Below are 26552 nucleotides of genomic sequence, written 5' to 3'. Positions count from 1 at the left end.
TTCTTATGTTTGCACAGGTTACTCATGAATTTTAAAGCTAGGAAGATCTCCATTTGATGTCATACTTAACATGACTGAATAGTACTAAGTTAAGTCCATAAAGGGCATTATAACAATAAATGAAAGCACTGCATCTAATTAAATTACCTTATGGCAATGTGTACTGTATGTATATAAGGGGGTGGCTTTCAGAAATTAGACTGAGGTTCAGGTCTAGGGGCCTCTCTGTGTTCACATGGGTTTCCCCTTCTGCTTTGGTTTCCTCCCAGAGTCCAGTGACATTGGTGATGTTAAATTGGCACATTCTGTGCAATGAGCTGACACCCCTCCAGGGTTGTCCCTGCTTTGCCCCAGTACTTTTTGGGATAAATTCTAGCTTTCTTGTGCATTGCTGTAGATGAGCAGGTTGGGAAAATGGATGGATGGGTGGATGCATAGGACAAGTTACCAGACTTTTCCACTGCTGTAGTGTTGACCCATCCTTGTTATGTTAGATGTTTTCACAGAGGCCTTTTTATAAACTGTACAAGGCCTGGGCAAAACCAATTAACTTGGTAAGTGGTCAGATATGACCATATTCCCTTTTTATGTTTTATGTTTTATGATTAGTAAGATTGTAGCATGAATAATTTAAAATCTTAGTCTTGATAGGTCTAAGCATATGTGAGAGAATAAAACGTTTATTCTTAAAAATGTTCAGGGTTGCAATTAAAATTGATTGAATATGATCTTATTCAACATAGGGTGACAGTCTGAAGTTAGCCTACATGCCAGCATCCCCCTTAACAAATTATATTAATGAAATGAACTAGCATCTGTCTTAATTTTGGTGTGCTACATTTCAAAGGGAGCATTATTACAATACTAATAATAAAAGCAATATTACTTACAATAAATACACCAAAATAACAATGTGAATAACATTACTGTGAAAAAAAACCCTACAATTTTGACAAATGAGAGAAACCCATTCAGTCCATGAAGCCTGTTTCTTTAGCTAATAGCTAAGCTATAAGGTTTCTGCTTCAACTACATGTCATGATAGACAGACTTGTCTCTGGTTTACTGCATAATTTTTGGGGCTGTTAAGTGATTAAAATTTTTAATTGCAGTCGGTCAGAAAATGTCACTTGATTACTCTCGATTAATGACATGTTTGACCAAGGTAGTTCAGCATTTTGTTTAATTCTCTTATGAAGCACAACAAAAAGTGAGGCCTCTAATATTATATTTAGGGGATTTAACAAGAAATTACAGACTGTTTTTGGTGTGGTTGTTTATGTTTTTTAGTTTTTCTTGTGCACATCAAGTGCTTTTTTAAAGAATTATTTTTAATGTAAAACAGTGATCAAAAGAAGTAGAAAAATAACAGGTAACATAAGAGGACTTCAGCCTGTTCCTGTATTTATTTTTAAAGGAAGGATGGAGGTTACCAAACACTGGTAATTCTGTACAAAACAAAAGCTTTTTTCTGATGATTAATATTAATAATGTTAAAATAAAATGGCAGATATGTGTATTTTATTGTTAACTAGCAAAATACCCGTACTTCGCAGCAGAGAAGTAGTGTGTTAAAGAAGTTATGTAAAAGAAAAGGAAACATTTTAAAAATAATGTAACATGATTGTCAGTGTAATTGTTTTGTGACTGTTATGAGTGTTGCTGTCATCAAGGATTTGATTATCATTATTTCTTTCAATCAGGTTCATATTTGGAGGATGTGTTGTGTTATATTCTGTGTTTGTCAACCGTTGCAAAGATGACCGGTTTCATTCATCGAAGTGTTCACTACCCAAATCGGTATTCGTGAATCTAAGATGTTTAACAGGCATTCCTGGTATTAAGTTGTGGATTTGCCTGCAAATATTTAGCGGCAGCGTGTCTATGAACTTAATTTAAACTTAAGCTTTACACCTTGCTTTCCTATTGGTATGTCTACAAAGGCTTGTTCAGATTCAGAGGGTTGTTCCTTTCTTACTGCATCAATAAGCAGCTCATTTTCCTCTTTATCTGAGACATCACACACTGCATGCACGGGTTTACCTTTCCCAGTCCTGTAAACTTTAGCAAAGTGGTTCAATTTACCACATTTTTTACACTGTCTTCCTTTAGTTGGACATTGACTTTTTCCACCGTGTGCTTTGTTTCCACAGTAGCTGCACTTATGAATATGCTTGTATGCGTCACACGCTTCATATTCTTTTGCTGCCTTCTCAATTGTGTAATGCGTTTTTTGTTCAGCGCTCTTTGGAGCTGTTGCTTTTTGTGTGCGTACTGCGTTCACAGTCAGTTCACGTGAGCGGCTCAGAATACATGCATCGAAGGTTCTCAGCTGTGCTATCTCGTGCGATCTTGTGATGTCCACGGCTTTATTTAATGTTAGCTCAGACACGTCACTTAAAAGTTTCTCTCGCACTTTCGCTGAGTTTGTGCCAAACACTATTCTGTCCCTGACCATCTCATCTTCGTTTGCATAAGCACAGTCCTTCACCTGCAATTTTAACTCCGTTACAAAGTGATCAAAAGTCTCGTTTATACCCTGCGTCCTCTCATTAAACTTGTATCTTGTGAATATCGTATTTGTCTTAGGCATGACAAGCGGCAGCGTGTCTATGAACTTAATTTAAACTTAAGCTTTACACCTTGCTTTCCTATTCGTTTGCATAAGCACAGTCCTTCACCAGCAATTGTAACTATGTTACGGCAATTTTAACTCCATTACAAAGTGATCAAAAGTCTTGTTTATATCCTGCGTCTTCTCATTAAACTGGACGAGGCTATGTAGGGGGTGTGGAAGAAGAAAGAAAACCTTTTTGTTGTATTGTGCTTCCTAGGAAAGAGGAACTGGAAGCCTTTTAAAGTATTGTTTAAGTAAAATACCTTGTATTTGAACCCAGGATTGTACCATCTAGTTGTGTCTCAGGGTTTGAGGAGCTTCTATGCCCCGGTGGTCAAATTATCTATAATGGCGAATGTTATAAAATAAATACTCACGTGCATCATACAGACTACTATAGACTTTCCAGGATGGAGACTACTTGGGAGCTATGTGCAAAGACTGATGGATTTTTGCAAAAGAGAGCATCTCAAGTGAGTGTCTCTTTCTCACCTTTCTCTACCCACACAAAAAAGCGGTACAGCGTGTCTCTCTGTCTCAGTCTCTCAGGTCCAGTCCTCCAAATTTAGAAGATTTTTAGTTTTAGTTGAATTTTTTTTTTTTTTTGCTATATAATAAAACAGTAAGATCTGTTTGTCCAGTCTCTCTGAGCAATCTGATTGGTCAGTTTGGCTTTGGTGATGCAACAAAAGAGGAAGTGTGAGTGTGAGACGTACATGGAGGAGTAAAGGCATATGAGGCATGTTGGGAGAGCAGCTTTCAAAAACAGGTACCTCAAAATAATGACAGTCTGAGAAGCAACTTTACTAGAATACCCTCAAGAGATGGAGCACCAGTTAAGAGATGTTCATGTATTCAAATATAGAGGAAAGATGATGAAGGTACATGTAGGGCAAGAGAAAGCAATTATTTATTAATTATTCTATTACTTGTCTTTGACAGGTATCATGGCTAATTATCTATACTAATAAAAGGCAAAGCCCTGACTGACTCACTCACTCACTCACTCACTCACTCACTCACTCACTAATTCTCCAACTTCCCGTGTAGGTAGAAGGCTGAAATTTGGCAGGCTCATTCCTTACAGCTTACCTACAAAAGTTAAGCAAGTTTCATTTCGAAATTCTATGCGTAACGGTCATAACTGGAACCTACTTACGTACATACATACGGCCATAGCCTGCAGCTTGGTCACTGTGTGAGGCGGAGTTGCGTCCCTCATCGTCACGCCTCCCACGTAATTGAGTGCCTGCCCATATAAGGCTGTCCATCAGCAACAATCCAATAGACACGCTGCCGCTAAATATTTACGGGTGAAGGACTGTGCTTATGCAAACGAAGATGAGATGGTCAGGGATAGACTAGTGTTTGGCACAAACTCAGCGAAAGTGCGAGAGAAACTTTTAAGTGCTGGGACTTAGCTAACATTAAATAAAGCAGTGGACATCGCAAGATCGCACAAGAGAGCACAAGCACAGCTGAGAACCTTCGATGCATGTACTCTGACTTTGACAATTAAACAAATGAGCTGCAGCAGACCAGGATTCAATTGCATTACTGGAAGCACTATTAATCTGTGCTACAAACAACTCCAAATGTATTAAATTGTAGAGGAAGGACTGCCAGTTGTTGACAGAGATGCATTCGGGTGTCTTTCAGCGGCAGACAATAATTAGTGTGGCTGCAAGGGTATCCAGACAGAATAACTTGCATTCAGAGAGTTTGAGCGGAAGCCTAGAAAGGTCTAAAAGGAAAAAGATTTGAAGTATCAGAGGGATACTGCAGGAAAGAAAGGAAGACAGTAGGTGACATACATCCCTCTATCATAATAAAAACAATTTTGGGAAGAGAGACAAGACATGACTTTCTCAGAAAGACACTTTCATGTCCCGTGAGATGAGACCTTGTGCCAAGAGATTTAACAACAACAACATTTATTTATATAGCACATTTTCATACAAACAGTAGCTCAAAGTGCTTTACATAATAAAGAATAGAAAAATAAAAGACACAGTAAGAAAATAAGATACGTCAACATTAATTAACATAGAATAAGAGTAAGGTCCAATGGCCAGGGTGGACAGAAAAAACAAAAAAAAACTCCAGACGGCTGGAGAAAAAAATAAAATCTGTAGGGATTCCAGACCATTAGACTGCCCAGTCCCCTCTGGGGACTTAACCACACCCGGGGCCGGAAATAAAAGATAAAGAGTAGATGACAAAGTAGAACATTATAAAGAATTCAAAAACATTGGCACGATACACATGCAGAGAAGGTTAGAGATAATGGAACTACGAAAATTCGAAAGTCTCAAAAAAATAATAGTACAGATCGCATTAGTGCAAACAAACAGAAATTATTACTCTGTGAAATAACAGAACAGCTAAAAGAGATTGAATATATTTTTTGGATTGTTTGCCATCAGTGAAAAGTAGTGTTTCTTTCCAATGAAGAGGTGTATCTGCGAGAATTAAAAGATTTGTTGTTTGGTGAAAGTGAAATCCCGCGAGAGAAAATTTTAAGCACCGCAAGACAAGACACTTTATGCAAAGAGATTTCAAAAAGTCCTGCCCACATCTAAAACATTCACAACCACGCACACGGTTTAATCATTTCTCATTTGTGTGAATGCTATTGTCAGACACAGTTCGTGTAGAGAGAAAGAAATGATATACATTGCGTTGTCACAATGTAATTCCAAACACAGAATCAAAATTCATGCGATATTAACGAAAAGGTAAAAGCAAAAAGAGATTGAATATATGGACGTAGGTGATATTACAGAAGTATGTAGATATTGTTTGGCTTTAAACTTTAAGTCAGAGACTTGTAGATAGTCTAATTCATATTGCCGTCAGGGAAAAGTAGTGTTTCTTCCCAATGAAGGGGATTATCCGCTAGAATTAAATGCTTTGTTGTTTGGTGAAAGTGAAATCCACATATGCGAGCAACAGAGACGTGAAGTTGCTGGCACGTAACGCAGGCAGGGGGGTTGGCAAGTGAAGCGAGCAGGGGGTGAAGCCCCCTAGCATGTCCAAAAGGAAAAGACGGAGACAGTGCCAGAACGTGTGGAGAAAAGTGCCAGGTAAACAAAGGGTACATAAATGGCAGAAAGGATCACAGTGAAACCCATCAGAAACTGCTTGTGGGGAGTATGATATCATCTGTACAGTATAGAATTTTGAACTGGGTGTGCTGGTAGTTTGGGTGTCTAGAACAAAGCCTTACATTGGAGAGAATTGTGTTCCATGAAAAGGGGGGAGGGAGAGGAGAAAGGTCTCTGGACCTGAGTGAAACCAAGGACAAAGGTAATAGGATGCTGTGAAAAGTAAAGAGGAGAGTGTAGAGACGGAACAAAGCAAAGAGTATAATGAATGATTTGGTGGGGCGGTAGTCAGGGAAATTCCACATGTAATGAGCACTGATCGTAGTTGGAGGTAGAAAAAGAAACTGGAACCGGGGAGATTAAAATGTAGTTGTAAAGACTGGAATGTCATAAGCCCTGAACTATTGAACAGATCCCCCAGCATACTAATTCCTGCATGCTGCCAAGAAGAAAATACAGTACACAGGGCCAGTCACCTATTGAAAGAGCAGGGTGAGTGAGTGCCATTTTCCAGAGGGTGCAAGTAAATTTTCCACATGATGCCAGATGTTGATGGCTTATGGCAAAATAGGTCCTGAGGAAAGTTTGATGGGTGTAGACTTCAAGGAGGTGAACAGGGCACCTTGAATTGAAAGTGGGAAAGCAAGGAAGGATTCTATAGGGAGCCATGGATAAGGGTGAGGGGGAGGACACAACCATGGCAAAATAGGGTGGAGGGTGAGAGCCCAAGAGTATAGTTCTAGATCAGGCATCGCTATACCTGCACTCAGTCTATCTCTAACTGGGGTTGAATGTTTAAGGTTTGGGCTATTGCCATTCCAGAGGAACCTTGAGATTAGTGACCTAATTTTGGAGCAATATTTAGTAGGAGGTGGAAGTGGCAGCATGGAGTTAATGAAGTAGAAGCGGAGTACAATATTCATTTTGGTAATGGCCAAACAAGATTGAAAAGAGAGGGTTTGGACCATGTGTTTATGGAGGCTTTCATGTCAGCAAATGTGTGGTGATAGTTATTAGAGGATATGTCTGAGATTGAGGTAGTAATATCAACTCCCAAATATCTGTCATACAGAGATGACAGAAGATAGGAAGAATTGACGACGCATATCATTAAAGGGCAAAAGAGGCGATTTAGACTAAATAATTTTGTAACTGGACAGGACTTTGAAACACTTGAACAGTTCTAACATAAAAGGGATGTCTGTCAGGGCATAACCTAGGTAGAGGAGGATATTGTCAGCATATAGGGATATGACTGGAATTTGAAATTGGGAATTACGGTTGGCAATTGCAGGTGGTTTGAGAGATAAGTTGAAGAGTAAAGGAGACAAATGACAGCCCTGCCTAGCTCCCCTACTAATGGAGGAGGGATGTGTATATATTTGAATTAGACAAAAGAACTGCAGAGGGGGAGGAGTAAAGAGTTTTCACCACATATATAAAACTTGGACCAAAGCCCATTTTGTTGTCCATGACTTGCCATAAAAATTGCCAATTACTGCAATCAAAAGCCTTTTCTGTATCCAGGGAAAGGAGTGCAACAGGGCTGTTATGGGAGGCAGCTGAATTAATGCTATGTAGATGTCTTCTCATGTTATCCGAGGCTAATTGTGAATGTATGAAACCAGACTGGTTGGGATGGATTCATTTGTTAATGACTTTCTGTAAGTGGTGGGCCAGAACTTTAGCTAGCAGTTTTGTATCTGTATCAATGAGAGAGAAGGGTCTGTAACTCTGACACAGAGTAGGGTCTTTACCTTGCTTCAAAAGTAATGTAATAACTGCAGTATTAATACTAGGGTTTAAATGGCTAGAGGAAATAGCCGCACTGATTATCTACAAAAGGGGAAGGGATAAGTGTTTCCAGAATGCAGAAATTACCTCAGGCAGAAGCCTGTTCATCCGTGTGGTCTTACCTGAGCTCATTGAGTCTGACACCTCTCTTAGTTCAGGGAAAGAGATGGGAGTGTCTAGAAGAGAAGCCTTTTCCTTAGTGAGACAAGGGAATGAATGGAAGGGTGTTGAGGAATGATTTGATATCTGAGGGAGTGGTACCAGAGTTATCAATAAATAGTTGAGAGTAGTAATCTACAACTTGATTATTTATTATCAGGGGATCATTAGAAATTGAGCCATATTTAGTATGGATAGAAGGTCTGGAGGCGAATGAGAAATTTTTCTCAATCCCAGCTGCACGAAGTCTGCTTGGCCTGGTTCCAGAGATAGAATAGCGAGCCATAGTACAGTGGAGTAAGATTTCAGATCTTTGGATTAAAAGGCTATTAAATTTGGATCTGCTGTTAGTAATTCATGTTCTTTATTAACCACAAGGGGGCATGCTCTTTCTAAGAATGAAAGTTTAGAGTCCAGGGGCCTCATGTATAAACCGTGCATACGCCAGTTTCCACACTCACATTGCGATGTATAAAAACTAAACTTGGCATAAAACCATGCACATTTTCATGCCTGCTCAATCCCTGCTGTAAGTAAGTTCTCCGCTTGGTGTTGCAAACAGGCGGCACCCAGCGTCAAAGCAGGGCTATTGTTTCAGTGTGGTTTCCCTTTCTTTTTTAGATCCACATCCCTGATGCAGCTTTATCAAGTACACTGAAATTAACCGCATATCGTTTATTAGTTTAAGGCATCTGATTGTAATTAACCTGTAACCATATAATGGTCCACGGAATGGCCAAACTATTCCAAATACCATAGCTGCTTTAGCGTTTTTACTCTCACTGCACCACTCAGAGTATTTATCCCACTGTATCTGAGTGTGGAATCACAGCTCTACAGCAGCTGATCGGAAAGAGAATTATCGGGATACAGCATCAAGCATATGCTGCCTCACCCATGCGCTTCAGTGCCTTTCCTGTAGTGACCTCGCGGTTCAGAAACAGTTTCATCCCAAGAACTATAAACGCACTCAATCAGTCTATCAAGTGCTCCTGGTAGAACTGTTTGTACTTATAAGTACAGTTACCTCACTGTAAACTTGTGATACATTCATAATATTGCACAACCTGAGCCACTTTATAAAGCACTTATTTACATATGATGATGACTGGCTTCTAAGTCAATTTAGATTTTCAAGCGCTATCTTCTTGGAGCTCTTGATATCATTTTTAAGATGAAATGCAGCAAAATATGTTTATTACATTATGCAGATAAAATTTTAACATCATTTAAATAATCTATTATGTAAAAAAAATCTTGGGTCGAGATGTGATCATCTTGGAGAGATACTTTGAAGTCCCGCAAGACTACTTGCACGCCATGCCCTACTTACAAACAATTTCTCAGAGACACTTTAATGTCCCACGAGACAAGGAAGTGAGACAAAAGGATAGTTGCTGTACAGGCTTTTAAATGATCGATGTGCAGCGTGACCTGGAAATCATGCAGCATGGCACAAGCAGCAGCTGGCTTAAAGGAGAGCTGCTATGCAGGCTTTTAAATGATCGTTGTGCAGCGTGACATTCAGATCACGCAGCGCGACAACTGCTGCTGTACAAGCTTTTAAATGATCGTCACGCAGCACAACATGCAGATCACACAGCACGGCCTCAGCAGCTGCAAGCCAGTAGCTGTTTTGTCCACATCTCCTTAGCGTGCCTTCAGCATTGCCTTCACAACGCGAGCAGCAGAGACGCGAAGTGGTAAACGTGAAGTGCGCTCATGGGGGGTGGGCAAGCGAAGTGAGTAGGGGGCAAAGCCCCATAGTATTGTTAATAAGTAAACATGTGAGGACACAGTGGACAGTGGTAGCAACAAGCTGGCGCCCCATTCAGGGATTGTTCCTGCCTTGCGCTGTATGCTTGCTGAGGCTGGCGCCACCCTGGATGGATGGAATAATTAAACATGTAGATTGAAGATATTTCAATGTTCCATAAAAGTTTTGAAGAATCGGTGTTCTCAGCTTGCAGATGGTTTGACACTTATTAAACAGCTGATTGTGTGGTGATTAGTTACTTGGAGTAAGAAAAATAAGGACATGAATTGTGGGTTAGTACTTTTGAAAGAGACAGTACTGCTGCAATAAATTGTTTCATCGACGGTCACACATGGCGCAGCAAGTATCTTGCAGGAGGTAGGAACAATCTCTGGACAGGGCGTCAGCTCATTGCTAATACTGTACCACCATGTCCCCATGTTTAATACATGCTTTAATTTCTGTCATCATGAAAATGGTATCAAGTATACATCTTGGAGGAGAAAGCCCGTTTAAGAAGCACGTAGTGATTCACACACATAGAACACATACAAAACAGATCATTTAAGGTGCTACATTAGTTACAATGAGATTGGAGAAACTAGTAATTTAAACAATTTTAAGATTAAGTTAATGACGTTCTGCTTTAATGACAAAATAAGCTATGTGATTAAAGTGGAAATATCAAGATTAAAGTTGATATTTCGAGCTTTTTTTCCCCCACTGTGTCCCTATTTTTTACTTTTCTCTGCACTCTAATAAGCTTCTATATGACACTTGGACTGTGGGTTACGGTGACTCTGATATCTGACAACTTTCGGGCACTGTGCAACTTTGTGAACTTGAGCTTTCGAGTTTCTCTGACACTCTCTATCACTTGATCAACTTCCTTTTGTTGTTTATATCACTGTTTAAACCAACAAATAGTACATTTTTCCTTGCCTCCACTTGGTTTTTGCTGAAATTCTTCTATTTTCCCATGTGATTTTGCCATTGTCTTTTCACAGAACATTGAACTTAAGAGCTATTTATATTGATTTGCATATTTAAAGAAGCATAATTCTGGGAGGAGTCTGGGTGGGGCAAGTGGAGGTGTGTTACTTTTCACACTAACCGGGATTTATGTAATGGAAGAACGTGGAAGTTGGCGTACGCACAGATTTATGCATCTGGATTTTTTTTTATTACCTCTGCTTTCACTCTTGGTAAAAAGTGACATTTTGATATCATGGCTTAGATGAATGGCACAGTTTTCATTTCCAGTGTACATGTTATTCCTATATTTGTGTGGGCTTCCTTTTGGGACTTTACTTTCTTAATATTCTAAAGACATGTTGTCATTTGGATTGATGAAATTAAATGATTTTGTGTTTTGTTGGTTGGTACATAAGTGCTACTTTAACTGGACTGGTGGTTTCCCATGATCCACTGCTTGAATAAACACATTCTCATTTGGAAGATGGATGCTTCAGTTTGTTCATTTTTACACATGAACGATAAAATAGTAGAGGAAACACACTGTGCTAAATATAGTACAATGTAGTCATTTTGGAAACAATCTTCATTCAGTTGGGTGATACATTTGAAAGTCCTTGAAAACACCACCACCAATCCTTTACTTTAAATGTGAGGTTTATAGTTTCAGGGTAGAACTGGTTTATTTGTTCTTAGGAGCTGTGATTATCTTTCTGCAGGAAGCTTTCCACACAAGCCGTATTAAGTCAGTACATTGCTGAAGGCACATTTCTTATGGAGATAACTTCCTATATGCCTGTTCTGAGGTAATCTTAACCTTAGCTGACTGCTTCACAAGCTTGACCAGGGAAATGGAACAAGCCAGTCAGTCAGCTCTGGTACTGTTCATTTTAGTTTGACATTTCTACTGAATGCATGGCATGAAATGCATATTTAAAAAAAAATTAATAATAAACACTTGTTTCAATTGAAAAGTTAACTTTGTTTGCTGCCAAAATGATGCAAACCAACTCAGGATTAAATACTCCACAAACAAGATATAAATCAAAAGAGTAACATTTTTGTACTTTTTATCCAGTAAACATTTTGTTTCCTTCTACATTCTACAGACTTGCAGAAAGTGAAATCTAAAATCTTAATTAGCTGAGAGTGAGCGAGTGCGCACTGTAATATTCTAGCCCATTACTCTTCCACTTCCGCCATGCCACTCCTTATACAGTATTAGATGGCAGGATGGTCAATGAACCAGAAAGCTGCATGCAGAGATCCATGGTCCTCTGTTGTGTGGTAAATGTTACAGTCCCTGACTCTTTAATTAGAAAAAAGCTGAACAACTATGAATTTTATGTAACTGGAGAAAGGCTTTCTCCACAAACAGAATGTGGTAGCATGGCTTAGATGGATAGACAGTGTAGGTGCAGATGGCCAGGCATCCTGACTGGGATGAAGTGCAATACCTTACCCAGCCGGGATGCCATAATGGATGGAGCTCATTATTGAAGGTGCAGCTTGGCCGAGATGATTCCCTGTTTTAATCCCACTCAGGGAGAGGTCATAATGGGAGAACTAAAGGGAAAATGGGTGTCAGAGACAATTTCTCCTCCAACATGAGAGGAATCAGTGCTTCTCTGGCATGGTCCCAGTTTGGACACCTGTAGGGTTGCCTGGAACTTGTAGATCTGAAGGGCTGCCCTGTCAGGGTTCCTGAGTGCTATCAGGGGGTGCTGCCAGAAGAAGACTTCCCTGTTTTATGAGACTTCTGCTTGACCTCGAACTGCTTCTCTTTCCTAACACTATAACACTGTAAGTACTCCCAGGTCCTCCATAAAAGAAGCTTCTCCAGCAAAGGCAGTTAGAGTTGGGAGGTGGCGGATGAGGCTTGCTAGGAGCAGAGTGGAGGAAGAGGACTGCAACTGTGCTGCTGATGGTAAAGTTCAAGACTAAGCCTGTAGAAGGTATTCTGTTTAATAAAACTACATTTGAACCTGAGACTTGTGTCTTATGTTCTTGTATCTGGAATTTTCCCTGGGGGAATTTGACTTTTTACAGAAGCTCTTTAAATGTACTGTGTACATAAATAGCAAAAAAATTCTATATATATATATATATATTTATATTATTGATAGATAGATGTGGTGGTTGGCTGGGGGCTGTGCCCAGCTGTGATGCCTGGACGGACCAGGTGAGGGACTGTGCCTCCCCCGGACCATGAGAGGGCAGCCGCCCTGGTGGGGATGGAGCATGGAAGCTCAACCCTATAGGGGCCAGTGGCCACCACAACAAGTGAGGAGCCCTTGACGTCAGCACTTCAACCACACCCGGATGTGCTGGCAGAAGAAATACCAGGGACACCTGGAGTGCTTCTGGGTGCTCATGTGGCACTTCCGCCACACCAGGAAGTGCCGCAGGAAGCTCATCGGGGGGCACCTGGAGAAAGTCTGGATAGAATTAAAAGGGGCCGCCTCCATCCAGTCGTCAGCCGGAGTCGGGAGGAAGAGGATGAAGCTCGGAGGAGAGCAGTGGAGTGGAGGAGGTAAAGAAAAGCACATTGAAAGGCCTGGACTTGAGGGTGATTGGCAGAAGGACACTGGGTTGTATGCGGGGCTGTGCTTAATGTAAATAGTGTGTACATAAACGTGTGTTTTTGGGAATTGTTGGTGTCTGCCTGTTGGTGTTTGGGCTATATATATATATATATATATATTTATAGAGGTTAGGTTTGCAGAGATGCATTTGTAGAGTTTGGAGAGACAATACTAAAATGGAGTTTTCTGGGTGTGCAACACTGAATGTATCAACACAAGAACTTTATCCTAACTGTCAGACACGGTGGTGTAAAGGTGGTGATCTGAGCCTGTTTTGGAGTGACAGGGTCTGGATATCCTGGAATCAGTGAGTTTACTTTATTAGAGGAAAATGTGAGGCCAGCTTTCTGACCCTGTCTGATGGTTAAATCTGCAATTGGAGCAATCAACATGACCACAGTTCCAAATATACAAGCAAATGACTAAAAAAGAATCACAGTTGCACAATGTCTGAGTCCACAACTCAATCTCTTCAAAATGCTATGAATAAACCAGTGTCCTCAACCACCATTGAAATGAAGCAATCTGGCAAGGAGGATGGGACCAAAATTCCTTTTGCATAAAGTAAGAGACTGGCAGACTTATACATAAAACAATTAATTGAAGTTATTGCTTTTAATAGTGGTTGTACAAGCTACTGAATCATCGGCAGTAATTACTTTTTCATACCTAACTAATGTGATTTTGCTTAGTTCTTATTGATTTAAAATATAAAGCTTAATTTATTATGTGTTTTATACTTGAAGTTAGATTTATTCAGTTTGGAATTTGGTGAGGACTAGATGATTATTAATTACATACCAATATGGAAAGCCATAGAATTTTGTGCAGTTCTTTCTTTTTACAGTGACAAGTGCTACTACCCCACACATCCAGTATCCTGGATTTAAGTCCTTATCCTGGCTACTTGTTTAACTTTGCATGAGTTTGAGCATGAAAATACACATACGGCAAAAATCAGGAAAATTCATGTGCCAGAAATCAGATTTATAAAACCTGGCGTATTGACATTTCTACACAGTTTACCCTTTATAAATTGCAGTCATCTTGTACATGTGCATTCGTGAACGTGTGCCAAACCCCACCCTGAAACAACCATATATGACCATCCTAATCAACCTCATACATATGCAATTACAATACTGCAGACCTTCATTGGCTCCTACTTGATGCATCTGAATAGAGGCACACTAAAAATCTTCATATGGTGACCTAAGCATGGATGTCAGCAACAAGAGCAAATCTATGGAATGGTAACATTTTACTGCTGCTGTAAATGCCATGAGCTGCCAGCTGCACCATGACTAAAATAAAAAAAATAATAATAATAATTTACGAACTCTGGTGACAAACCAGATTGCTAGCCACTGGCAGAGTGTGTGTGTAATGGAAGGGGGAAAAAAACATTACCACTCGTCTGTAATTGGAGATGCCTTTTTTTGCGGTTTTATTCCAGAGCAGTTGTGACAATAGGCAGTCTCATCTTGGCTTCAAAGATGTCTTGCATGTTAATAGAATGTAACTGCTTAGGGTTAACAAAAGGAGCTTAATTCTTGCCGGGTGCCCTTATTGCAATATGACTGCATTAAGTTGCTCTTGATTATGCTAAGAAAACCAGACAATGCTGCAAATGGCCTTTTGAAGTTGGTAACAACTTATTAAGTTGTATACGTATGTGTGAACCCGCACTTTACGAAAACTGTATGTTGCACTTCGTTGGCTGGTTAAAGGCTTCCAGCACAGCAGACATGAATGAGTGAAGCTTGGCTGAGGTATTTCTGACCTATCAGCCAGTTCCCTGAGAAGTGACAACATGTAGCCGATATAAACTGACAAAAAACAGAAAAAGTTCTTCTTGCAAATACGCAGCATTGGCCCTCTTAAAAGGGAACTATATTTTAATAAATTTTAAATACTGTAAATAATCCAATAAAAATCAAATGCAAAGTGGAGGTTACAATCAATAAATAAACAATAAATATCCTTTAAAAATGTGGTTAAAAAATCCTGGACCAAAAAAAAACACGTTTTTAAAAACACAATCGGAGCTATGTGTCCTCTGCTTACCCTTATTGGGTCTCTTCAGCACAAATGGATGTCTACCAACAGGTGCAGACAACCATTAATCCTGACTCGTATCTCCACAGCCAGTCCCTTTGGAATTCTATGGGGCACCTCTTAGAGCCCGCTCTTGCTGCCACCGCCAGACCCTTGGCGTTCATGAGAGCCTTCACTGAGCAAATGGTCCCTCCAGCTTCGTGAGGTGCTCAGCAGAGTGACCTCTACTCTTAAACACTTTTCTTGAGCTAATACCTATCTGCCTGCATTTCACCTGCTCCTCTGCGATTCTGCCCTTCTTTACTTTTGTTAACCTCTGTCCTCTCCTTTCATCTTCCATTGTTTTTCTCATTTTTGTTCTATCTGTCCCCCATTTCCTGTCCAAAGCTCCCTTTTACACTGCGATTGTTGCAGGTGCTGTCTTCACTTGCTCTGAGGTGTGAATGAAGCACCTGACTGATCCACTTGGGGTTCTACGTGAAGGTGCAATCAACCTCAGTTACTCACATGTGCACCTGCACCAATTTGGAACCTGCACACACAACTGTTTATTTATTTAAACACGCAGCACCACAAACCTCTCTCCTCACATCGTATTATTATTAATTATGGTGGGGGAGGGCACAAAGCAAAATATAGCCTGTCTTTCTCTAAAATAGTGTTTTTGCTTTGTGCCCTCCCCCACTATAACCTGTCTTCTATGGGGGAGGAGCGGAAGCTTTAGATTCGTCAAAAATTTCAATCTCTGGTTTCTTGACATTTTAAGGTCCCTTGATACCGAAAACGTTGATATCTTAATCATTTGTGTGTGTGTCAAAGTTTCTGGAAGGCAGTCTAGAGCTAAAATGGCTGGACGAAAAAATACCAAGCTTGAAGCCTAAGCCTGTTACGAGATGACGATGTGCTGATTAGTTTTTGAGCCAAATTGTGCAAGAGAAAGAGGCACTCTAGAGGAACTCCCTAAAAACCATAATTCTGCAACTAGTTATGAATTATTTTTGTCAATTGCTATCATAATGACCTATTTTATGTTCAGAAAGATCAGCATCACAGCTGTAAATAATTACTGAAATGTTATATGTTGGGCGGCACGGTGGCGCAGTGGTAGCGCTGCTGCCTCGCAGTTTGGAGACCTGGGTTCGCTTCCCAGATCCTCCCTGCGTGGAGTTTGCATGTTCTCCCCGTGTGTGCGTGGGTTTCCTCCAGTGCTCCGGTTTCCTCCCACAGTCCAAAGACATACAGTTTGGTTCCTTGGCAATCCTAAATTGTCCCTAGTGTGTGTGCCCTGTGGTGGGCTGGCGCCCTGCCTGGGGTTTGTTTCCTGCCTTGCGCCCTGTGTTGGCTGGGATTGGCTCCCGCAGACCCAGGTTGGATAATGGATGGATGGATGTTACATGTTTGGGTAACTTAGTTTCTAGGGTGTAAAGCCTAATGACTGATGCTCACGTTCACATTTTTTCAGTTTAAACCTTCATCTCTCAAAAACTAGATGATAGAGACCAATTCAACATTCTCAAGTCTGCAAAGAGAGTGAGGTTAGGAGCATGCGCTGATACAGCACGTTGCCGCACCCACCACATGGCATACCAAGAGTTCACCTAAAATTGTGACGGGACCAGTGTAATTATCAAAAGAGAAAGTGGAGAAGTAATTTAATGTATTTTATTGATAGTATAAGATCTGTTTGTGCTGGTCTAGATATTAATTATCAATGTTAAATGTATTTGGGAAAGAACATTGGAGCTTAACAAAGACGTATACAGTATATGCTACATTGACTTGAAGAAGGCTTTTGATATAGTACAACATAAGTTAACAGAGCATCTAACAAGGGTTGGAATACTAGAGATAGAAAGAAGGCCAATAAAGAACATCTACTGATGAGAATGGGCATGTTTAAGAACTAAAGGAGGAACCTCATAGGATTTCAGAATAAGGAGGGGAGTTTGCCAAGGAGGTATCATGTCACCAATGCTTTTCAGTCTGTATGGAGAATATCTTGTGATGCCAGGCTTGGATGGAGTAAAGAATGGAGGAGAAATTATTAAGGAATTTATGCAAATGACACTATGTTATTGGCAGAAAGTGAAGATCTAGAGTGACTGTTACAGGCTTCATTAAATTCAGGAAAGCAGTATGGAGCTAAACTTAAAGAAACCAAAAGTTGGAGAAAACTGATAAATACAAATATTTAGAGAGTCGGATATGAAGCATTAGCCGGTGCCGTCAAGAGATGCTTTCTGGAAACAAAGTAACTGATGAGAAGAGACCTACAGTCAAAATCTAGACGCTAGAGGAGAACCGCAGACCCTGAAGACACATGTCTGTCAACCCTCTGTTAGGAAATGACACTAAATAAAAACAATGTCATGTTTTTGTATTCAAATGGTTGATTAAATTGAGTTATTATTTTTGAGTTGTTTAGATAGTACTTCTTATTGGTATGTGTTAATTATTTTTAAGCTTTCACAGAGTGGGATGCATTTCCTAACACCTACCGGTACAAGTTCCTGCTTTGCTGTCAGGATGCCATAGGCTCTGCTCACACATCTGATAATTGTAGAAGCAACTTAAAAAAGAACCGATGAAAAGTATACAAGAGAAAACTTTCTGCATCATTCATTCCACTTTCCTAATTGTGGTGATTTGAAAAAACAAAGAAGTTGTACCTTAACTTATACACAGATAAAGTTAAATAGAAAAAAAAAAACAAGCTTTCACTTCAGATTATGACATTTGCCTTAAGGCCATTGTGTTAACCTAAATATAAACTGACAGGTTAAAGTGACTTTTAAGGTAGGTCTTTTGTGATGTACTGCTTATGTAAATGCTAACTATATTGATTATTTTTTGCAAATCTGGAAAAAAGGGCCTTCTGCAATGTTTTATTCCCTGTATATTCACTAGTTGGGTATGAAGCGAAAGAAATTTCTTAGTTTTGGCTACAAATGATTGAATTAGGTGGTTGAGTAATCAATTCAAACATGATAATTTCTTAATGCTCTATAATAGATTACATCTGCACTACTTAGAAGTTTGATGTATCTAATTGCATTAATAGAATTTTCAAAACTGAATTCAAGTATTAGCGTTTTCTTTATTTATAGTCTTTTAATTTGATTACATTGTTATAAATAAATAGGTTGCTTGCAATTAGCATATAGTTTATGACAGTAGGTCCTATGCTGAAAAAAAATTGCATTTTTTAGCTCTGTGGTAGACAAGTGGGGGCTCAATCACAAAAGAGTGAGGCCTACAAGAGCCCTAAACAAGCAGTCCTCTGTATTATCAGGGAATGGAGATACCCAGTATCTGACCTAAAGTTGATGTCGTATTATGTTACTTTAAGTCACTGGGTATGTCAAATTTACCATTTATATATACACACACACACACCTGCATCCGCCTTAAAATCTTATAATCACGCAAGTTGTCCAAAGAGTTTCTGGTGTGTGGGTATTGATACTATCTGCTTGTTCACTACATTCATTCCTGGATGTTATGTCGTGTTATGCAATACACCAGGGGGGTTGTGAGATTTATAATTGTGAAATATGAAGTGTCATCTGTGAATTATACATAAATTTAAGGACAATTTATTTATTGAGCTCCTTTGCCATACTCTTGAGTGTATAATGATCTATTGCAGGGGTTCATAACGTCGGTCCTGGGGACCCCCTGTCGCTGCAGGTTTTTGTTCCAACCAGCTTCTGTTTTTAATTGAACTCCTGGGCTAATTAAGTGATGTGTTATTTCCCAAGTTCTGCGTTTAGGGAACAATATAGAAATTAGAAAACTAAGCTTGCTAAAATAAAATATATTAAAATGTACCAAGCAGTTATATAGGAATAATGTATTTTTTTTCTTTTTAGCAGTATTTTCATCTTGATTTTCATACTACTTTTCAAGGTATTCTAATTGTTTAATTAATCCATTATTTCCTAATTAGTGGGTCTGATGCTAAAGTAGTTGCAGCCTTTGATTATTCAGTGATGTTTGCCAGCGTGTCTGCTCTGCTCGTTTTAAGTTGTCATTATTAAGGTAAAATGAAGGGGGAAAAACTGCAAAGTATAATGAAATCAACAAAAGAAATCTCTAGCAAAAGCAGAAATATTTATAAATGTCTTATAAATGTAACAATCATGCTGCTATGCTTTTCTGAATGTCGAATAAAAGAAAAAAACAAACAAAAACAGCTAATTAAATGATCTCAGTGTTATCAGGTATTGTCACTGATTAGGAATCTGGTTGGGACAAAAACCTGCAGCCACAGGGGGTCCCCAGGACCGAGTTTGAGAAACACTGATCTATTGTTATATTGTTCAAATTGATTTTTTTATAGAGGCAGGTTATATGACTTGCTCAGGGTCACAAAACAAGCTGAGGTGATGGTTACATGGTCAGTTTTGGTCAGAAAAAAGTCAGGAGGCCCAGATGTGTGTGCTGAAACCACGAACCACCAAAAGGCTGAATCCAGAACTGGCTTTAGTGCTTCAACTTTAAGACCATTTATATTATAAAATCATGAAAATTTGCCATTTGATGTTGGCTGGCCTACTGTGCAAAAGAAGATGGTCAAGTTTATAGTGAAGCTCACATTATTGAAACTATACTGTAGACAGTGCATTTAGTCTTGGCGCAAACCAATGATATCAACAATGCCCATTTCATTAAAAAAAAGTTCACTGCATATCTTTTGAATTACTGTTTCCCCAAGGCATGGGCAGTCACCTAAGCATGTTCAAAGCTGTCACTTTATTGGAACACAAACAATTATTGACTCATTTACTGTATTTGTTCATCTTTATATTTTCTGTTGAAACTTTCTAGTCTTAAGGTAGTACATTTTTACATATGATATCTTTGACAGAATTCATATTATCGCCAGGTATTATGGCTATGAAGCCTGTTGTTTTGTTGGAATTAATGGTTGTTGGGGTACAAAGGATAAATAACAAATAGCAAAGCCCTCTATCTTTCTCTCTTTCTCCCTCCCACCTCACCATTTTGCCTCCCTGAATGAGGCAGACCACACTTCATGAAGTCACAGTCCTCTGACATGCCAAGAGAGACAGAACACGTTAAGAACAAAAGTAACCCCCCAGCAGCGGTGTAGAAAAGGTTAAAATTGATGCATCTTTAAAGTGTAGTCCCAATACAATAAACCTAGGGAATGATGTTAAACAGTTCTTATGTAGACTGACATTCCCAATAGAATAAATAAAGAATTTTAAGTGAAAAAAACACCTTGTAAATAGCTAATTACTTTGTAGTTGCCAAAAAAGTACATATATTCATTGAAAGAAAATGGGGAAAAAAAGGGGAAGGTAGCCAAAAAGGAAATAGAATGTATAGTTATGGCAAATGTCACATTACAAATGGTCCAAGTTTGCCTTGTCAGAACACAGTATGACTCAAGATAATGTTTCACAGGGATGTCCGTATCTTTTCTGCTTCTTTCAGAGAGATTACAATATAAAGCTGACTTTCAGTATTCACTTTTTATTTGACAGGGTACAAGAGGCTGTATGTGATATCAGCACTGGGTAGATGATATTTAATAAATACTGTAGTATGCAGCTTGCTTAGCAGGGAAGAAATCTGGTAAAATACAAATGCGTTTATTTTCAAATGTAATCTCCTCTTTCTGTCTGAGAAGGGACATGAAATTTTGTTTGCTGACATGGACAATAATGCTTCTTGGTTTTCAGATCTCCAGTTATTTTAGAGAATAGTTCAACTATGAATTTCACTGAGTTTGGAGTTTCACGTTTTTCAGGGAGACCTTCAATTCTGATATTGTTCCTTCTATATCTGTCTTCCAGCGCAGCCAGTTTGTCAGCAAGCATAATTAATAATTTATATAGCGCTATTCTCACTACTCAGAGTGCTTTACATAAACAGAGAGGAACCACTTCATCCACCAGCATTGTGTAGCACCCACCCGGAAGATGTGACAGCAGCCATTATTACGCTAGTACACTCACCACACATTAGCTATTAGGTGGAGAAGGTGGGGTTTTATGTAAGAGAGAGAGAGACATTTAGGGACAGGGAATGATTAGGGGGGCCTGAATAACCAAGTTGTGGTGGGCAGCACAGCCAGGACATTTGAATAAACCTTACTCATTTTCAAAAGATGCCCAAGGATCTCATCCGAAGGATGGCACCATATTTACAACACACTGTCCCTTGGCATTGGGATCCACACACAAACTGCAGGGTAAGTGCCACCTGCTAGTCTCACCAACATCTGTTCCAGCAGCAACCCAAGCTTTTCCTTGATGGTCTCCCCGAGAAGGCTTAGCTTCAGGTGGATGACCTGTTCTGAAGCACAGCTGGTATGTGTTCCTTTGATAATTAAAGTGATCTCTACTCAGTGTCTTCGAACAAGAGAAGTCATTCAGATGACATTCAGATTATTCAAGGTGCTGGCTAGCAATATAGTATGAAGAACATAAACCTAAAAACTAATACAACTAAAAGAAAACACAGGCAAAAATAATTATTTGGTCACATGCTACACCTTGAAATTGACATTTTCTTTCAGAGAAATACTATAGATTGATTTAAACAAATGTTAATCTATGATACTAAAGAAAGATAAAGATGCCCTAATTGTTAAATAAGTTACTTAAAAAAGAATATAAACAAATACAATATGAAATCACTTAAATGTGATTCTTACTTATACAGGATGTTTATTTAAAAGCTAAATTGCAGTAAATGATTTACTTCCCGGTAAACAGACTTTAAAAATGAAAATGTTTGCTTCCATTGTTTCTTCATAATCCCTGACTATCAGTGTGCGCTGCAGATATCTGTTCCCTTTCTCTTTGTGGGCTCGAGTCTGCAGGTTTCCTTCTCCACCACGGTGATATGCATGTTAGTTTAACGACTCCATATTTGCCTGGTCAGGTGAACTGTGGGTGCCCAGCAGTGGACTGGCATCCCATTCTGGGTTGGTTCATGCCTTGTGCCTTTTTCTAAGCTCAGCGACTTTGTAATGGACGGACGGGACTAAGATAAATTGATGGATACGTTTTAAAACATTTCTGACGTTTCATTGCTTTATTAGCAGTATTAACTTTTCTTATCTATCCTTACATTACTGTATAAAATTGAAGTTAATTTTTTGAAAAATAAAGTTTTATCCTATGTACAACATATATACCAAAATGTAGCAAAAAGCAGCAAAGTTAAAACATGAAGGTCATTTATGATGGCAGTGTTAACATGTAAATATTGTGAAATCTTTTTTATGAACTTTGTGGTCCTCACTGAACAGAAAAAAAATATTTAATATCCAGAAGAAATAAGAATACAAAGAGTTAAAATGTATACTTGTACAGTAACACCTTTATTCAAGCCCAACCATTTGCATTTACTTCGCTTTATACATGTGATTCAGAAGTACAGGGATGGCATGCTTTTCACTGACTCATACATCCTTTACTCTCCTTTTTGTAGTATGCCCTCATTACTGCATTTCTGAACCTCTGGTTTCCATATAATCCCTTTCTTCATACTATTTTATAATGACATCAAATTATATTATGTAATCAGGTCAGTTTCATTTTTACTGTTCTAGGAAACATTTCTTTTAACAGGTACAGCATTTTTTTTATTAAGTTAAGAAGTGTTGGTATTGAAACTACTGTCAGTAGAAATGGATTGAAGCATTGATTTCATTGAAATGTAATTACGTTCTAAAAACATATTCAGGTAGTGTATCTAAACACAAAAGAAGCACATTACCTTGCCTGGAAACACGGCTTACAAGCCTAAGTGCACTGTCAAAAAATAAACTTGTTTTTCTTACCTGTATTACTGTGCCGGTAGACAGAAAGCTGTATCCGTTTGAATAGGCAGCTCTTGAAGAAAACCATCAGGGTTTGCAGAAAAAAAATACCTGTTGAAGAATCCAATTTTGTGTCAAGAATGGGCAAAGAAGTAATAAAACAAATCCAGATTAAATCATGCAAAAGAGAAGAGAGGAGAAGAGATGAGAGTGTCACTGTGGCTACTTCAGCAGTGCCATAATGTTGTAACTCTAATGCAAGCTTGTTTTTCAGGTTGATCCACCCCTTTGACTGCACTTCAGCTGATCAAAGGCAGCGCTGTTCATTTTCCAGAGATATGACACAATAGCCGAGATTATTGTCTAAACCTGGCTAGCCTGTGATGGCAAAGCGCACAGAGACAGGACAGGGATTTAATTAGAAATGGATTTGGTTCTGAATAATTGTGATTTTTTTTTTTTACTTTTTTTTGAAGGAGAGGAAAAAGAAAAACAGCAGTTGGCATCCAAGAAGGCTACTTTAGCTTGGCAATAAAGTGGGTGGTTAGACTAGTCCATGCTCTACTTCCTTGAGAATTAAAATGGTAAACATTTTTTTGTGTAATCAGGTAGGCTAGAGGCAGGTAGGTGTTGCAATAGCTCTAAAAGTATGATGTACATCCAGATTTAGAGAGGCATGACTTATGATTAGAGCACTGGGCCACTGTATGAAATCACATAGGAGAAGATGAATTCAGAATGCACCTTGTTATGATCTATCTATCTATCTATCTAGACAGTCACAATATCTTTTTATTTTACAGCGTCCTACATTAATATGAATATGCAGTATATGCTTACACATAGATTTATGTTGCTTATGTACACTTATGTAAAAGTATTGAAGCTAATAGGAACACAAGATCCTATTAAGACCCCTTTCTGAAAAGTAAGCAATCTGTAAAATAAGTCCCCAAGTCTATGCTACAGATCTCACCTAAGAAATGCCAGTCTAAAGAAGCCTCCCGAGTGCTGTGCTTCATGTCGGTGAATTGTACTTCCAGCCCATCCCTGTTTTAAAGTGGTGCTCTGTTGTGGATTCTGGCATTGGCGTGATGGTTAGGCTGATCTGTAAAGCTGACTGCCTGCTTGTTGTTATTTTTCAGAGTAAAGCGTGGTGAGAGTTTTGTCGACCTCCTGAAAAAAGACAATCTGGTCTACTGTTTCCTTCCTCCCTCTTTTCATTCCTTTTGTTAAATAACTTGTAAGAAAAATGCACAAGCTTTGAAGCCTTTATGTTTCAAGTTATATATTCTTTTACTACTGCAAATTAAGAAAGCAGTGATTTTTTTTTTTTTATATTAAACTGCTAATTTTAAAAGTTCAAATGCAGACTGTAATTATTATCTCAGATACATATCACAAAACAACAAGAATGGATTTTTGGCCGGTAAAAGGAGTATTTAGGTCGAGGAATCCACAGTGGTCACATTTCACGTTCCTGACGGAAAGCCAGACAATGCCACTATGAGAGTTCCATTGGATTAAAGTGAGAATAAAGGAGACAGAAAAGACAGATTAAAAGAAAAAGATATCTCTGTCAACAGAAAGACAGGTCTGATCAGGTTTTTCACCTTTGACTGTGCGCCATTCAATCCTTGAAGATGTACCTGATTTTATAACTGAGGAAAGTTTCAAATGTATAGTTTCTGTGAGAAAAATGAACAATCTGTATTTAAATGTTGTTTTCACCTTGTCTGTAGGAGAATTCTTTATCATACTGAGTTCTGCTTACCTCTGCATCTGTTAACAGTTTCCACTACTTTGAAAGAGTCCTTTTGGGTTGCAGGCTGTCAGTCAGTCTTCTCTATCTGCAGTGTATAGAACAGGGGTCTTACCTGACCGGTGGTCTTTAGGCCTGTAGAGAATGGCGGCTTCCTGTATCCGGCACAGTCTACAGCTGCTTTATGAAAACTGCTGCACTTTGAATGTGTGAGTAAACTAAAGCCTCAATTGAAACTCCATAAAAGCACAAGGAGAAAACGCCAGCTCCTCCAAAGCCATCCCTACCATAATTGAAAGTGCAGAAGCAGCAGCATTACATGCCTTCTTATGGTCAAGTGGATGCATTCATTTTTATTTATTTTATTTTGTGTACTTTTAAATATCTCTGGGTATGGTGCAGAGCAGCTTACATTATAGTAAATCATTTTTGCATGTAAGTATTTGAAATTATAAAGCTTAAAGTTGTAAATGAGAAAGATACTAATTTAAAAAGAGAACATGGGTGTCCTCCTTGTATTTAAATAGCAGGATTAGAAGTTTACATGGAAATGCATCAGAAGAGAGTTCTAGAGACCTTGCATCAAAACACAGTTTTACAGGCTGCCATTTGAATATTTTGAGAAGAGAATCTTCTATGCCTAAGAACTTGTGTTTTTAAGTGCTGAAGGTATTATTAGCTGTTCTGGTTAGCTTGATCTCAAGTATAACCAGTACTATTTCTGTGTTTGTGTTTGTGTGTTATGTCATCCATGTTCTTTCAGCTGGGACTTGAAAATTTCATTGTAGTTAACTTGTGCTGTCACTCATTCACCAGTCCTGTCCACAACAATGGCTCTCATTATCTACTCCCTGTTTGTTTTTTTGTCAGAAAGTAAAGATGTAGGTAGAGGCAATGTGTGGATTTCTTATGATGACCAGAACAGCTTTAACAAAAGCTTTGGCTGTTACTGTTAAGAATAAATCCTACTGGTATTAAATGTCACCCTAGAGCTGGCTGAAGAGTGGCACATATTTTAGTTCCTCATTTCACAGTTACAGCATCACTTACTAACCTAAGTGTACGTAGTCTTCGGTGCCAACTGCTTCCCTGAGCACTAATGCTTAGGAGTGATTTACAGCCTCCATGAGATTCTGTAGCTAATCATTAAAATATATCACACCATCCATTTTTCCTTTGTTTGCTTTTCTTTATTAGCATAAAGGGTTATCAGATCTGATACCTGACACCTTTTCTCTTAGCCCCACACAGGAGAAATCAGGTTATTGATTTCAGCTGCGACTAGTTTTTCTTTTTCTTATATGCATATTCTGCAGAAATGCTTTTATTTTATTTATGTATCTACAGTATTTTGGTATTTTTGTGCTTACACTGCTCAGGATGGTTATTTTTAAGCAGTTCTTCACTGTTTCCTACTTTTGAATGATAAGAAAAAGAAACAAATAAGGTTTCAAATGCCCTTTGTGATAGTATATCACATATATATTTTTTTCCTTTAAAGCTGATGTCATATTACTTGACTTCTAGTAGTTGGGTATGTCAGACTTGCCGAGCGCAGTTGCTGATTTTGTCACTGGTCCATATCAGTTTACATTACTGAATATCACTGGGCATGTCTGCTTTACGTACTGATTGCTGACCTTCCTGCCAATAACGTCTGCCTGACAAAACCCACATTCTGACTGAATTCTCTGATCTGTTAAACCTTCATAAAGTCTTGGCCCTTTTTTCTTTTCTGTTATGTTGTCTGTGAAGTCAAAAACACCCATGCTCCTTATTCCCTGCCGCTGCATTATATAAATTGTACTTCCGGATGAACGTGTATTGGTTGGCATCTCTCATGCACACAGAGCCCACCCCCTGACTAAAGACAAGGTCAAACCGGTTTGATTTGATCTGAGTGAGTAAGGACTAGTTGGAGCGAGTCGATAGGTATGT

General features: G+C 38.9%; 1 protein-coding gene across 1 annotated transcript in view; it reads right to left on the bottom strand.

The window, feature by feature from the left end:
• The window catches only part of LOC120517711 (non-compact myelin associated protein), a 55345-nt gene extending 32043 nt beyond the window's left edge, over positions 1 to 23302 (bottom strand). Inside the window, exon 1 of the mRNA XM_039740164.1 lies at positions 22874 to 23302. The gene's annotated coding sequence lies outside the window, so the exon portion shown is untranslated. The remainder of the gene's footprint in view (positions 1 to 22873) is intronic.
• Positions 23303 to 26552: the final 3250 nt, after the last annotated feature.

The sequence above is a fragment of the Polypterus senegalus genome, chromosome 17, assembly GCF_016835505.1.
Source record: "Polypterus senegalus isolate Bchr_013 chromosome 17, ASM1683550v1, whole genome shotgun sequence".
Classification (NCBI taxonomy): Eukaryota; Metazoa; Chordata; class Cladistia; order Polypteriformes; family Polypteridae; genus Polypterus; species Polypterus senegalus.
The sequence above is the reverse complement of the archived record's forward strand: the minus strand, read 5'-3'. Positions and strand labels throughout refer to the sequence as shown.